Below are 14,567 nucleotides of genomic sequence, written 5' to 3' on the forward strand. Positions count from 1 at the left end.
TCAGCCTCCCAAAGTGCTGGGATTACAGGTGTGAGCCACTGCACCCGGCCTTGTGTTTTTATTTGCTTCTGCCTGATTGCTGATGAGATTGAGCACCTTTTCAGGCATGTTAGCCATCTGGGTATCCTCTTACAGTTTTGTTGTTGTTGTTGTTGTTGTTGTTGTTGTTGTTGTTGTTGTTGTTTTGAGACGGAGTTTCGCTTTTGTTGCCCAGGCTGGAATATAATGGCGCGATCTCAGCTCACCGCAACCTCCGCCTCCCAGGTTCAAGTGATTCTCCTGCCTCAGCCTCCAAAGTAGCTGGGATTACAGGCATGCACCACCATGCCTAGCTAATTTTTTTGTATTTTTAGTAGAGACGGGGTTTCACCATGTTGGCCAGGCTGATTTCAAACTCCTGACCTCAAGTGATCCGCCCATCTCGGCCTCCCAAAGTGCTGGGACTACAGGCATGAGCCACAGCGCCCCACCCCTCTTACAGTTTATATGACCATACACTTAAGTTTCCTCCACCAGACCACATGAATAACAACATTTGTGTGTGAAAATTAAGATAACCAGTGTATAAAGGGACTGGCAAGGTGCCAGCTCCAGTCCTAGACAATATGGCATCCCTCACCCCCTCACCTTTCCCGTGTCCACAGTTCTCAGCTTGGTACCTGGCAGGCAGCAGCACACAGCCTGTGTCAACACTGGGCTATCCTGTAGATGATCGCAGGCCAGGAAGGGAGAAGCCACAGATGTGGATGCACTCCCAAGAGGCTCCTTAGAGAACTTGCACTTGAGAACTCCTCAAACACTCAGTGATTTGTGGAAAAATAATCAAAGGGCAATAGGTGAGTTTTTTTGTTTAACTCTACATTCTGACCATGGCTTCCTGCATTTCTGGTATTAAGAGGACCATCCCTTTCACCCTTTCCTGATGAGAGTGTTACTTTTTAAAACATCATTAATTTCTGTAGTTATACAGGCAGTAGGAAAAAATGTAAAGAAATAAATAGGCCGGGCATGGTGGCTCATGCCTGTAATCCCAACACTTTGGGAGGCCAAAGCAAGTGGATCACCTGAGGTCAGGAGTTCAAAACTAGCTTGGCCAACATGGTGAAACCCCATCTCTACTAAAAATACAAAAACGTTAGCTGTGCATGGTGGCACATGCCTATAATCCCAGCTACTCAAGAGACTGAGGCAGGAGAATCACTTGAACCCAGGAGGCGGAGGTTGCAGTGAACCAAGATTGCTCCACTGCACTCCAGCCTGGACAAAAAGACCAAAACTCCGTCTCAAAAAAAGAAAAAAAAAAAAGAAAGGAAAAGAAAAGAAAGAAAGAAATAGACAAATAGGCACCATTATTTAAGAAAGTAGAAAGTTGGTAGTAAAAATACGGAGGACTTTTACTTGTCCTTGGAATCCCAAAGTCTGGGAACTGATGGTCTAGAATAGCACTATCCAATAGAAATAGAAATCGACCCACATAAAGAAGGTTAAGCTTTCTAGAAGCCACATTATCATAAAAGTAAAAAGTAAAAAGAGCAGGTCCCCCAAAATCTGGCCATAAACTGGCCCCAAAACTGGCCATAAACAAAATCTCTGCAGCACTGTAACATGTTCATAATGGCCCTAACGCCCACGCTGGAAGGTTGTGGGTTTACCGGAATGAGGGCAAGGAACACTTGGCCCGCCCAGGGCGGAAAACTGCTTAAAGGCATTCTTAAGCCACAAACAATAGCATGAGCAATCTGTGCCTTAAGGACATGCTGCTGCTGCAGTTAACTAGCCCAACCTATTCCTTTAATTCGGCCCATCCCTTCGTTTCCCATAAGGGATAGTTTTAGTTAATTTAATATCCATAGAAACAATGCTAATGACCGGTTTGCTGTTAATAAATATGTGGGTAAATCTCTGTTTGGGGCTTTCAGCTCTGAAGGCTGTGAGACCCCTGATTTCCCACTTTACACCTCTGTATTTCTCTGTGTGTGTCTTTAATTCCTCTAGCACCACTGGGTTATGGTCTCCCCGACCCAGCTGGTCTCGGCAAAAAAGAAACAGGTGAAATTGATTGTAATCATATTTTACTTAAAATGGTTGATCCAAAACATTATAATTTCAATGCATCATCAATATGAAAATGATCGATACTACATTTTATATTGTGTGCACTGTCTTTGACGGCCAGTGTAATCTTTACACTTACTGTACTTCTCCAGTGGACTCGCTGCACTTCAAGTGCTCAGAGTGCATGTGGGTGCCAGAGTGGACAGCATAGAGCCTCGGAGGCCTGCAGGTACTCCCCAAATATTTCAAGAATGAATGAATGAATGAACGTAGGCATGAACTGTGGATTCCCACAAGTTCTCACTGGGAAGATGTCCTATACCCGCCTCATCAGGGACGGCCACCAGGGGGCGCGAGAGTGCTAGTTGACGGGCTCCACATGGCATCCTTGCTGAGAGCCCAGGGCTGGGGTGGGGTGTGCCGGGGCCACAGGTCTCACAGGACTCAGCAACCCAGGGTGTTGAGTCCCCATGCCCCCTCCAATCTGCTGCAGGCCACTTTTCCATGCTTCAGCCATCCCCTGGTGAGGAGGGGGAGGAGGGCTGGCACTGGCCAGGCAAGGAGCAGGTCTGAGGGTCTCAGAGAGGGATCCCTCTGGCTGCTCAGTAAGGCACAAGCCCCTTGACTCATCAAGTGTGAGGGTCCCTGCAGAGCCGACATAATAGCTGGGAAGAAAGGACGCTCTATGGCAGAGTCAACCCTCTTCGTAGCTCTGGCTCAACAGTGGAGAGACACCCTCCTCCCTTTTCACGGCGGCTCTGCCACTGGGGCATCTCCCTCGCTGATGCTATCTCCTCGACAACCACTGGCTTACAGCCAGCCTGTCTCTAGCCCCATTTCTCTTCTTCTAGCCCGCCCACTCAGTGGGTAAGAACACCCAACCCCCACCAATCTCTCCCCACACATGCCTTCTGCGCTTCCCGGAGGCTCCTGCCAGTGGCCCTTGAGTTGCTCCTTCAGGTGCACCCAGTAGGTGCTCCCCCAGGTGCTCTTCCTAGATGTTAGATGCACCTCTTTTTTTTCCCTCTTTCTTTGTTTTTAAGCACCTAGGGAATTTTATTTATTTATTTATAGATGGAGTCTTGCTCTGCTGTCCAGGCTGGAAAGCAGTGGCATGGTCTCGGGTCACTGCAACCTCTGCCTCCCAGGTTCAAGTGATTCTCCTGCCTCAGCCTCCAGAATTGCTGGGATTACAGACATGTGCCACTACGCCTGGCTAATTTTTTTGTTTTGTTTTGTTTTTTACTCTTTTTTTTTTTTTGAGACAGAGTTTCACTCTTGTTGCCCAGGCTGGAGTGCAATGGTGCGATCTCAGCTCACTGCAACCTCCGACTTCCAGGTTCAAGCGATTCTCCTGTCTCAGTCTCCTGAGCAGCTGGGATTACAGGCGCCCGCCAATATGTCCAGCTAATTTTTGGTATTTTTAGTAGAGAAGGGATTTCACCATGTTGGCCAGGCTGGTTTCAAACTCCTGACCTCAAGTGATCCACCCGCCTCGGCCTCCCAAAGTGCTGGGATTACAGGCATGAGCCACCGCGCCCGGCCATTTTTTTGTATTTTTAGTAGAGACAGGGTTTCACCATCTTGGCTAGGCTGGTCTCAAAACTCCTGACCTCAAGTGATCTGTCCGCCTGGGCCTCCCAAAGTGCTGGATTACAGGTATAAGCCACCACGCCCAGCTGGAGTTCTTTATTTAATGATGTCCTACCATGAAAGTTCACATAACTCCTTTTTTTTTTTCAGTTTTTATTATTCTTTTATATAAATACTCTGGATCATAACTGCTTCTGTCAAACCATGATACCGAGCTTTATGACAACTCAGAAGTAAGGACTAAGAGGAGGCAAATATAATGCCTTCAAGATCAAGAGACGTTTATGTAGTTCAACTGTTAGAAACAGCTCAACATTGAGCTACTGAGTAGAGTGTGTATGTCAGTATCCACAGTATACAAACCCTTCACGGAGCTGCAAGACCTTTTGACTGTCCTTCAGGTGCCTCCAAATGCTGGTCCCATGGAACTTCTTTCTTTCTGAGGCTGGTTTTCTTTCAACACAGTTTGGGGTCTGACAATCATGTGTTCAGATTTCCAGGAAACGTGACTACCTTCCTGTTGAGTCCTTGCTTCTCCTACTCATCTTAAAATGACACTTTCTGCCAATAAAGCTTTCCTTGTTTCTACAAATAACTTCTCTTCATCTGTTTCTTTAAGTTTCTGTAGCTCAATATACTTCACAAAGCATTGACAGGTAGGCTTGAAGCTTGGATTGAATAGATCAAAAGCTTTTGACCAGATTTGTAGGCTGAATAGAATTTTCCTCCAATGGGCTGGGCGCGATGGCTCATGCCTGTAATCCCAACTCTTTGGGAGGCTGAGGCAGATGGATCACCTGAGGTCAGGAGTTCGAGACCAGCCGGGCCAACATGAGGAAACCCCGTCTCTACTTAAAATACAAAAATTAGCTGGGTGTGGTGGCACACACCTGTAATCCCAGCTACTCGGGAGGCTGAGGCAGGAGAATCACTTGAACTCAGGAGGCGAAGGTTGCAGTGAGCCGAGATCATGCCATTGTACTCCAGCCTGGGCAAAAAGAGCAAAACTTCATCTAAAAAAAAAAAAAAAAGAAAGAAAGAATTGTGCTCCAATAGGATCCTCATGATACCAGATGTCCTCCATGAGAACTTTGGCTTTGCCATATCATAAGTAGGGCCTCTGGAAGACTGGCTCCTTCCACAGGGGAAAGGTGTTATGTATGTGATACTAGAGGGGTTTCTCCTTCAATTTCTCCTACAGCACTCCTGCTCAAATCACGTACTGAGTCTGCAAAAAGATGCTCCCTGCGATTTCCAGCCAGTTATAGATGTTTCTCTTGAGTGCTTCCTGAGTGCTCCTCAAGGGTGCTCCTCCTAGATTCTGCAGATGCTCCCCAGGATACGCCTCCCATAAAAGACATCTAGGTGATTTTCCACTCCGTGAATTCTTAGGACGCTTTCTTAACTGCTTCTGGTTTCTCTGTTTTCTACTTAACTTTGTGTATTCCTGTTAGATCCATCTTTCTAATGTGCAGCTCTGAAGGCAGGTATGGTGGGGGGATACTTCTGTGCAAATGCCTGAAATACCTCCAGTGGCACCTCCATCAGAATAAAACCCAGACATCAGCATAGAACATGTAATGATCAAGTCAGAGTATTTAGGATATCCATTGACCTAAGCATTTATCATTTCTATGTGTTGGGAACATTTCAAGTTCTCTCTTCTACCTATGTTGAAATAAACAAAACATTGTTGTTAACTATAGTCACTCTACTGTGACTAGATCTTTTTCCTTCTAACTGTATGTTCGTACCCATTAACCAACGTGTTCTTCCCCCCTCCCACTGACACCCCTTTCCTAATCTCTACTATCTATCATTCTACTCTCTACTTCTATGGGATCCACTTTTTTTTTTTTGAGATGGAGTTTCACTCTTGTCGCCCAGGCTGGAGTGCAGTGGTGCGATCTCGGCTCACCACAACTTCTGCCTCCCAGGTTCAAGCGATTGTCCTTCCTCAGCCTCCTGAGTAGCTGGGATTACAGGCATGCACCACAATGCCCAGCTAATTTTTGTATTTTTAGTAGAAACAGGGTTTCACCATGTTGGCCAGGTTGGTCTCAAACTCCTGACCTCAAGGGGTCCACCCACCTCAGCCTCTCAAAGTGTTGGGATTACAGGCGTGAGCCACCACGCCCAGCCATTTTTTTTTTTTTTTTTTTTTTTTTTTTTTTTTTTTTTTGGAGACAGAGTCTCACTCTGTAGCCCAGGCTGCAGTGCAGTGGTGCGATCTCGGCTCGCTGCAACCTCTGCTGACCAGATTCCAGCGATTCTCCTGCCTCAGCCTCCCAAGTAGCTGGGATTACAGGCACTCACCACCACGCCCAGCTAATTTTTGTATTTTTAGTAGAAACACGGTTTCACCATATTGGCCAGGTTGGTCTCAAACTCCTGACCCCAAGTGATCCGCCCGCCTCGGGCTCCCAAAGTGCTGGGATTACAGGCGTGAGCCACTGTGGTTGGCCTGAGATCAACTTTTCTAGCTCCCACATATGAGTAAGAACATGTGATATGTTCAATAATGAGAGGATGAAAAAAAAGGACATGTGATATATGTCTTTCCATGCCTAGCATATTTCACTTAACAATGATCTCCATTTCCATCCATGTTGCTGCAAATGACAGGATTTCATTCTTTTTTATGGCTGAATAGTATTCCATTCTATACATGTAACAAAATATCACATGTACCCCATAAATATGTACAAATATGTATCAATTAAACAAAAGAAATGTATCCAATAAAGAATGAAGACACTAGTAACCAGAATTTGGCATATCCTGTGTTTAAGAAACCAGTGCTTACCAGATTTCTGGAAGATAAATATTCAGCTAGTTATTCTGTATGTGATGGTCTATGTGGATTGAACCCTTTCCTTACTATTTTTACTGGTATTTTGTAAATATGAAGCCACTGAAGAATAAACAAATTCTATATTGTCCCAAAGGAAAATACAATTATGTATCAGTGACTAATTAAATATGGTCATTTTTTTTCTTCTGAAACACATCAATATATTTTAAAAATAAAATAGTTTACATAACTTAAAAAAAAATCCAGACATTTGGAAGTAGCCTGCCCCTCTGAACCCTCAGAATGTTTGTGAACTTGTCTCTGGTCAGGTACAGTGGCTTGTGCTTATAATCCCAGCACTTGGGGAGGCTGAGGCAGGAGGATCACTTGAGGACAGGAGTTAGAGATAGGCCTGGTCAACATAGCCAGACCCTGTCTCTACAGAAAAAAAAAAATTTTTTTTAATTAGCTGTACATGGTGGCCTGTGCCTATAGTTCCAGCTACTTGGGAGGCTGAGGCAGGACGATTGCTTGAGGCAAGTAGTACAAGGCTGCAGTGAGCTATGATCGTGCTGCTGCACTCCAGCCTAGGTGACAGGGCAAGAGCCCATCTCAAAAATAATAATAATAATGATAAATAAATAACTAAAATTAGCTGGGTGTGGTGGCATATGCCTCTAGTCTCAGCTACTTGGGAGGCTGAGGTGGAAGGATCTCTTGAGCCTAGGAGTTTGAGGCTGCAGTAAGCTGTGATGGTGCCACCACACTTCAGCCTGGGCAACACAGTGAGACCCTGTCTCTAAAAAAAAAAAAAAAAGGTAGCAGGGAAACTTGTTTCTTATCTCCTACTAAATGCCTATTTACCTTTCCAGAATGCCACATTTGGCTTATAAACACTAATGGCCTAACAGAATGCCTTACTCAGTGGGAGGCCAAATAAATAACTCTCATGGTGTTTTCTTTCTTCATGTGACCCAGTCTGAGTTTTTGAACCTAAGGGTAGAACTTACCCAACATCATACTTAGAAATGACTTCAGGCCCGGCGCGGTGGCTCACGCCTGTAATCCCAGCACCTCGAGAGGCGAAGGCGGGCGGATCACGAGGTCAGGAGATCCAGACCATACTGGCTAACACGGTGAAACCCCGTCTCTACTAAAAATACAAAAAATTAGCCGGGCATGGTGGCGGGCCCCTGTAGTCCCAGCTACTCGGTAGGGTGAGGCAGGAGAATGGCGTGAACCCAGGAGGCGGAGGTTGCAGTGAGCCAAGGTCACGCCACTGCACTCCAGCTTGGGTGACAGAGCGAGACTAGGTCTCGAAAAAAAAAAAAAAAGCTGGGTGCGGTGGCTCACGCCTGTAATCCCAGCACTTTGGGAGGCCGAGGCGGGCAGATCACGAGGTCAGGAGATAGAGACCATCCTGGCTAACACGGTGAAACCCCGTCTCTACTAAAAATACAAAAAATTAGCCGCGCGTGGTGGCGGGCGCCTGTAGTCCCAGCTACTCGGTAGGGTGAGGCAGGAGATGAGGCGCGAGAAGGTGTGGACCGGAGGCGGATGCCTGACTGACACGGACACCCACTCACAAGGCAAAAAAGACAAGTCCGGGGAAATGACTTCAGACATTTACCATGCACTTTGACACACACCCCTCATTTCATATCACAACTAACCTTCAAGGTAGGTGTTCATACTGTCACGTCTCAACTGAGGAAACGTAGGCTCAGAGATGTGTAGGGATGGGGCTCTGGTTCTTTCTGTCCAATTTAGTACCGCCCCACACTTAGGTCCTGAGACCCTGGGGGCCCCTGAGATCTCCTAACTGGAGGGACTGTTATTCAGATATTGCTTAGCCGCTACATGAGTGAATTACATTTTTCCAATGAAGTCTTTAAGACTATATGTATTAACTATTGCCAAAAGTAAAAAGCACTAAAATTCCTAACATGAATATAGGTAATTAGCAATTTTGTTTTTTTGAGACGGAGTCTCAGGTGCCTGCCACCACGCCTGGCTAATTTTTTGTATTTTTAGTAGAGACATGGTTTCACCGTGTTAGCCAGGATGGTCTCTATCTCCTGACCTTGTGATCTGCCTGCCTCAGCCTCCCAAAGTGCTAGGATTACAGGTGTGAGCCACTGCGCCTGGCCAGCAAATAATTTTTATAATTTTTCAAAAGATCTATTATATTAATCATTGAGGTGTTTATATTGTTTGATATTTAAAAAGTCATATGTAACAAACCTGCACATTGTGCACATGTACCCTAAAACCTAAAGTATAATAATTTTAAAAAATAAAATAAATAAATAAAAAAAGAAAAAAAAAAAAGTCAAACCACTCTTATAGATTTACCCAAATCCATTTACTGGTACAAATTCCCATTTGGAACAGTATGTGGTTGTGACAGCCGCAGGCAGCGCTGAGCCTGTGGGAGCAGAATTGGGGGACTGGAGAAGATGCAGACTTCACCATCACACAAGGCTGCTTTTCTATGATTCCAGGAAAAAGAAAGACTACTTGTCTAAACTACATCACCGTCCATAAAAGCCTGAGCTCTATGTTACTTCTCCCAAACCAAATCACTATGGCAACACAAGCTACGCACACTTATGCATGCTTACGCACACACACGAGCACACTTCCTGGGACAGCCCCAAATGGGCGCTCGCATGTCTGGGCTGAAATGTGGCCCAGAACCCACTTCAATAGCACAGAGATCACCAGAAGCAACATTTCCAAGCAGAAATGTTTTCACTCAGCCTTAAACCGATAAGCTTTCAAAATGTGGAGTATTAATTCACTCTACTATTTTTATTTTATTTTATTTTATTTTTGAAACAGAGTCTCACTCTGTCACCAGGCTGGAAGTGCAGTGGCAAAATCTTGGCTCACTATACCCTCTACTTCCCAGGTTCAAGCAGTTCTCCTGTCTCAGCCTCCCCAGTAGCTGGGACTACGGGCACATGCCACCAGGCCCAGCTAGTTTTTGTATTTTTAGTAGAGACAGGGTTTCACCATATTGTTCAGGTTGGTCTTGAACTCCTGACCTCAGGTGATCCACCCACCTCAGCCTCCCAAAGTGCTGGGATTACAGGTGTGAGCCACCATGCCCAGCCCACTCTACTATTTTTATCAAATAATTAGAAATGGTACCTGGGAAGATGAGTGGGCAAAATATGGGATGTTCAGATACCATGGTTTGAAGATATTACAATTAGAGATGTAAACCTGACATGAAAGTAAAAGGAAATTAGAATTATGTTTTATTTCCTGTCCTTTTAAAGTATAGAAGTCATGCAGGCTCATTAGAAGAAACCGAAAGCATGGAAAGAAAGAGGCCCTTTTGTGGCCTCCAGTCTGGGCCAGCCTAGTGTGTGGCTAAGGAATATGTGGAGATGGAGGCGACTCTGCCCCCTTGCAGCAGGCCATCAAAAGCCAGCCAGCAAGTGAGCGAGATGTCAGATGGCTCCAGCCCCAGCCTTGAGCCATCCCCTCTGAGCCTTGCCAAACTGCAGATTTGTGAGCAAAATCAATGTGATGTTGCTTTTAGCCACCAAGTTTTCAGGCAGATCAGGGGTCCTGGAGAAGGTGTCATTGAAACTGGGCTCTGAAGGCACCCAAAGAGGGAAGGAGGGAAAGGATTTGAGGAGACCACATAAGGTGAAGGCCCGGGGCAGGTGCACAACCGGGGTGGGAGGAGGCAACTCCAGGTGAAAAGGCAGAGCCAGGGCAGGAGTGTGTGGAGGCTGGAGGGCCAGGAAAAGAGGCCAAACCATCTCCCTCAGGGCTTGGGAGCCATGCCAGAGGGCCTGGGATAGTTGAAATGCTCATCTAAAGGCCAGGCGCAGTGGCTCACGCCTGTAATCCCAGCACTTTGGGAGTCTGAGGCGGGGTGGATCACCTGAGGTCAGGAGTTCGAGACCAGCCTTGCCTATATGGCAAAACCCCGTCCCTACTAAAAGTAAAAATAAAAATTAGCTGGGTGCAGTGTAATCTCAGCTACTCGGGAGACTGAGGCAGGAGAATTGCTTGAACCCAGGAGGCAGAGGTTGCAGTGAGCCAAGATGGAGCCACTGCACTCCAGCCTGGGCGACAAGAGTGAAACTCCGTCTCAAAAGAAAACAAAAAAGAAAAGAAAAGAAAAGCTCATCTATACAGTCACTGTTTGGAACTCAGAGTGCACTTGGCCAGAGAAGCAATATTTTGAATACAAACTGAGTTACCATGCTATCTATGGCCCAGTTAGATGGCTGGACACAGCAACTACGGGATTCCGTCAGCCACCCTACTCTCTCAGACTGTCTACCTCCGTCCTGTACAGGTTTTACTGACCCAGAATCCAACAAAAAGTAGGTGCTCAATAACTGTGGATGATTTTTGAGTGGTTCTAAATCTCAGCACTCCCATACTGTCTGAACAAATGAGAGCTTGTGTCTGTGTCCCAAAGTGTGCCATCAGGAGCAGGCTCTCTAACGGACCACGGGTGTGAAGCAGCCTGTGTATGAAGCAGGTTTGTAAAGAGAGCCACGTGGTGAGCTTGGTGGTGGCCAGAAGTCAGTGACCAGCCAGGAGGAAAGGAGCTTCAGGTGGACAGCTGATCTGAAGGCGGGGGCTGGGCCTGGGGGTTGGGGGTGGGAGGGCAGGTAGAAAAGAGGCCTGGACAGATCCAGGACCTGCCTCACCTTGGCCTGGCCATTCTGCCCTTAGAAACATTCCTATCTTAGGGCCCGTCTCCTGCTTTCCTTCCTGAAAGCCCATGCCGGTCCTCCTCATGCCAGGGCCTACGTCCCCCGAGGCTGAAGGGAGGGCAGCAGGGTGCCTGGTGCTTCCTGGTGCCTCTATTTGCTGAATCTGGCCAAGCCACATGGAAGAACACACAGCTGGTGAGGAGCAGAGACTGTGGCTTCTGGAAATGGGATGGGAGTCGGCCCTTTCCTAATATCCCACACTGTCCAGAGCTGAGAAAGTAGATGCAAGGGTCGGGAAGATGGCAGAGAAAGCTGACCTTAAGCACAGAACCCTGCCTTGTAGTTCTGCACCTCATCAACACCAGGAATGTGATGAGCCCCTGGCTCTCAATTTTGTTTTGCAATTGAGATTTTTTTTAAATTAAAAGAACTGATGTTCCTATGCCTCCCTTTAAACAGTTTCTCAGATATGGCTCAGCCCACAATGCACTTGGAGAGGTGTTGACCCGTCCTGAGCAGAGTTGAAACTGCCCTCCCTGGGGTGGGCAGTGAGCCTGAGAGCCCCAGCTGTTAGAAACCCTGGCTTTTCTCTCTCACTCTGCCCCCTGGGACAAGTCATGCCATCTCTCTGGGTGTTAGTCTCTCCCTGTAGTTCCAGAGAGCTGAGTTGGCATACCTCTGAGACCAGCAAAGTCATCATAAAAAAAAAAAAAAAAAAAAAAAAAGTCATTCCCATTATTGGGAATGAAGCAATTTCCCAGGTCCGTGGGAAGACTGTGGAACTGGGTCACAAGTCACAGATGGAAAGGCATGGGCCACAGTGGGGGACTGGGTCCCTTCTTGGCAAGAACCCACCGGGACACAATCCCTGCCTGTCCTCATTCTGCCTTGCTGGCTGCAGGCCCAGGACCACCGGCCAGAAGCCATGAGAGATCAGGGCAGGACACGGGCAGCTTCAACAGTCACCCCAGACTGAGACACCACACAGTCCCGGGCCTCAGCCCCACTCTGCCCTGCTGGAGAGGCCATCTGCCTCCTGGCCTTGTGACTTCCTGCTGGGACTGAGCCCAGCACTAGCCCTGGCTGTATGGGCTGCAGCCTGGATCCCCATCTACCCTGACTGCTGACCCCTGACTCCTGAACCTCCTTGGGTTCCTGCCAACATCTTTCTTCCAAGGCCAGGCCTGAAGTTTGGTAATCAAGCCGCGTGGATTTCTAGGATCTAGAAGTTTGGTCAGCCAAATCATTACCATCTAAATGACCCCCCAGGGCCCATGTAATACATTTTTAAACTTTTTAATTGAAGTATAACAGATATATATCCTAAGTATTCAGTCGGTGACTTATGCAAAGTGAGCACTAGGTTGGTCCTTTCATGTGCTGTAGGCCACTTGTATGTCTTCTCCACGGAAATGCTTTGTCAGGTCCTTTGCCATTTTTGAATTGGGCTATGTGGGTTTTTTATTGTTGAGTTTTTGTTCTTTTTTTTTTTTTTTTTGAGAGGGAGTCTCGCTCTGTCGCCCAGACTGGAGTGCAGTGGTGCCATCTCTGCTCACCGCAAGCTCCACCTCCCAGGTTCACGCCATTCTCCTGCCTCAGCCTCCTGAGTAGCTGGGACTACAGGCGCCCGCCACCATGCCCGGCTAATTTTTTGTATTTTTAGTAGAGATGGGGTTTCATCGTGTTAGCCAGGATGGTCTCGATCTCCTGACCTCGTGATCTGCCCGCCTCGGCCTCCCAAAGTGCTGGGATTACAGGCGTGAGACACCACGCCCAGCCGCCTTTCTTTTTTTTTTTTTTTTAGTGACAGTATCTTGCTCTGTCACGTAGGCTGGAGTGCAGTGGTGCAATTATAGCTCACTGTAGCCTCCAACTTCTGAGCTCGAGCAATCTTCCCATCTCAGCCTCTCAAGTAGCTATGACTACAGTCACGTGCCACCATGCCTGGCTAATTTCTTTCTTTTTTTTTTTTTCTTTTTTTTTGAGACAGAGTTTCACTCTTGTTGCCCAGGCTGGAGTGCAATGGTGCAATCTTGGTTCACCGCAACCTCTGCCTCCCAGGTTCAAGCGATTCTCCTGCCTCAGCCTCCCAAGTAGCTGGGGTTACAGGTGCCCACCACCACGCCTGGCTAATTTTTTTGTATTTTCAGTAGAGACAGGGTTTCGCTATGTTGGCCAGGCTGGTCTTGAACCTCTGACCTCGTGATCTACTTGCCTTGGCCTCCCAAAGTGCTAGGATTACAGGCGTGAGCCACCGCACTCACCCACCTAATTTCTACTTTTTATTTTTATTTATTTATTTATTTATTTTTGAGACAGAGTCTCGCTGTGTCACCCAGTGAGACAGTCCCACTGAGAGAGTCCCACTGTCTCACTCCAGGCTGGAGTGCTCACTGCAACCTCCACCTCCCAGGTTCAAGTGATTCTCGGGCCTAGCCTCCCAAGTAGCTGGGACTAGAGGTGCGCGCCACCATGCCTGGCTAATGTTTGTATTTTTAGTAGAGACGAGGTTTCCCCATGTTGGCCAGGCTGGTCTGAAACTCATCTGCCCACCTCGGCCTCCCAAAGTGCTGAGATTACAGGTGGAAGCCACCGTGCCTGGACTTATTTTTGTTTTTATCTTTTGTAGAAACAGGGTTTCACTATGTTGCTCAGCCTGGTCTTGAACTCCTGGCCTCAAGTGATCCATGGTGGCACAAGCCACTATGCCCAGCCTCAGCTTTAATTCTTTATATGATAGTCTGCATATTAATCCCGTATCAGATGTATGCTTTGCAATTATTTTGTCCCATTCTGTGGTCTTCCTTTTTTCTCATGTTGCCTAGTCTGGACTCATCCTCCTGAACAGCTCTGCGGGCCCCACCCACAATGACAGAGCCTGAGGCCAGGCCTTTCCGAGCCTCCTTCTCTTGAGCTGCTGTCAAGCTGGCTTCTCCAATCTCGCCTTTCATAGAGGATTTCTTTATTAGTAGTATTTGCACAGTAGTTAAATTGGGAAACATAGGAATTTTAAGGAAAAGGAAAAAGGCACACACAATTCTACCACACCTACGAATAAAATTATTTTCTGTGCTGCCTTTGAATATTTGTCTATGTTCATAGATTAACTTTAATAAACATTGTTGGGGTGCAGCTGAACCATTGAAGTTCTCTGCCTTGCACAGAGATCTTTGCCAGGGTCTCTTGTGGATTTGTTTTGTTTTGCTTTGTTTTTTGAGGCAAGGTCTCACTTTGTCACCCAGGCTGAAGTGCAGTGATGACAGCTCACTGCAGCCTCGAATTTCTAGGCTCAAGTGATCTACCTACCTCAGCCTCTGGAGTAGCTGAGACCATAAGCACGCACCACATACTCAGCTTCTTCTTCTTCTTCTTCTTCTTCTTCTTCTTCTTCTTCTTCTTCTTCTTCTTCTTCTTCTTCTTCTTCTTCTTCTTCT

General features: G+C 46.9%; 1 pseudogene; it reads right to left on the reverse strand.

Annotated features, from left to right (window-relative positions):
- Nucleotides 1-4,014: 4,014 nt before the first annotated feature.
- LOC116810622 (small ribosomal subunit protein mS23-like) lies at nucleotides 4,015-14,084 on the reverse strand (annotated as a pseudogene).
- Nucleotides 14,085-14,567: the final 483 nt, after the last annotated feature.

This window comes from Hylobates moloch, unplaced genomic scaffold (assembly GCF_009828535.3).
Source record: "Hylobates moloch isolate HMO894 unplaced genomic scaffold, HMol_V3 SCAFFOLD_1, whole genome shotgun sequence".
NCBI lineage: Eukaryota > Metazoa > Chordata > Mammalia > Primates > Hylobatidae > Hylobates > Hylobates moloch.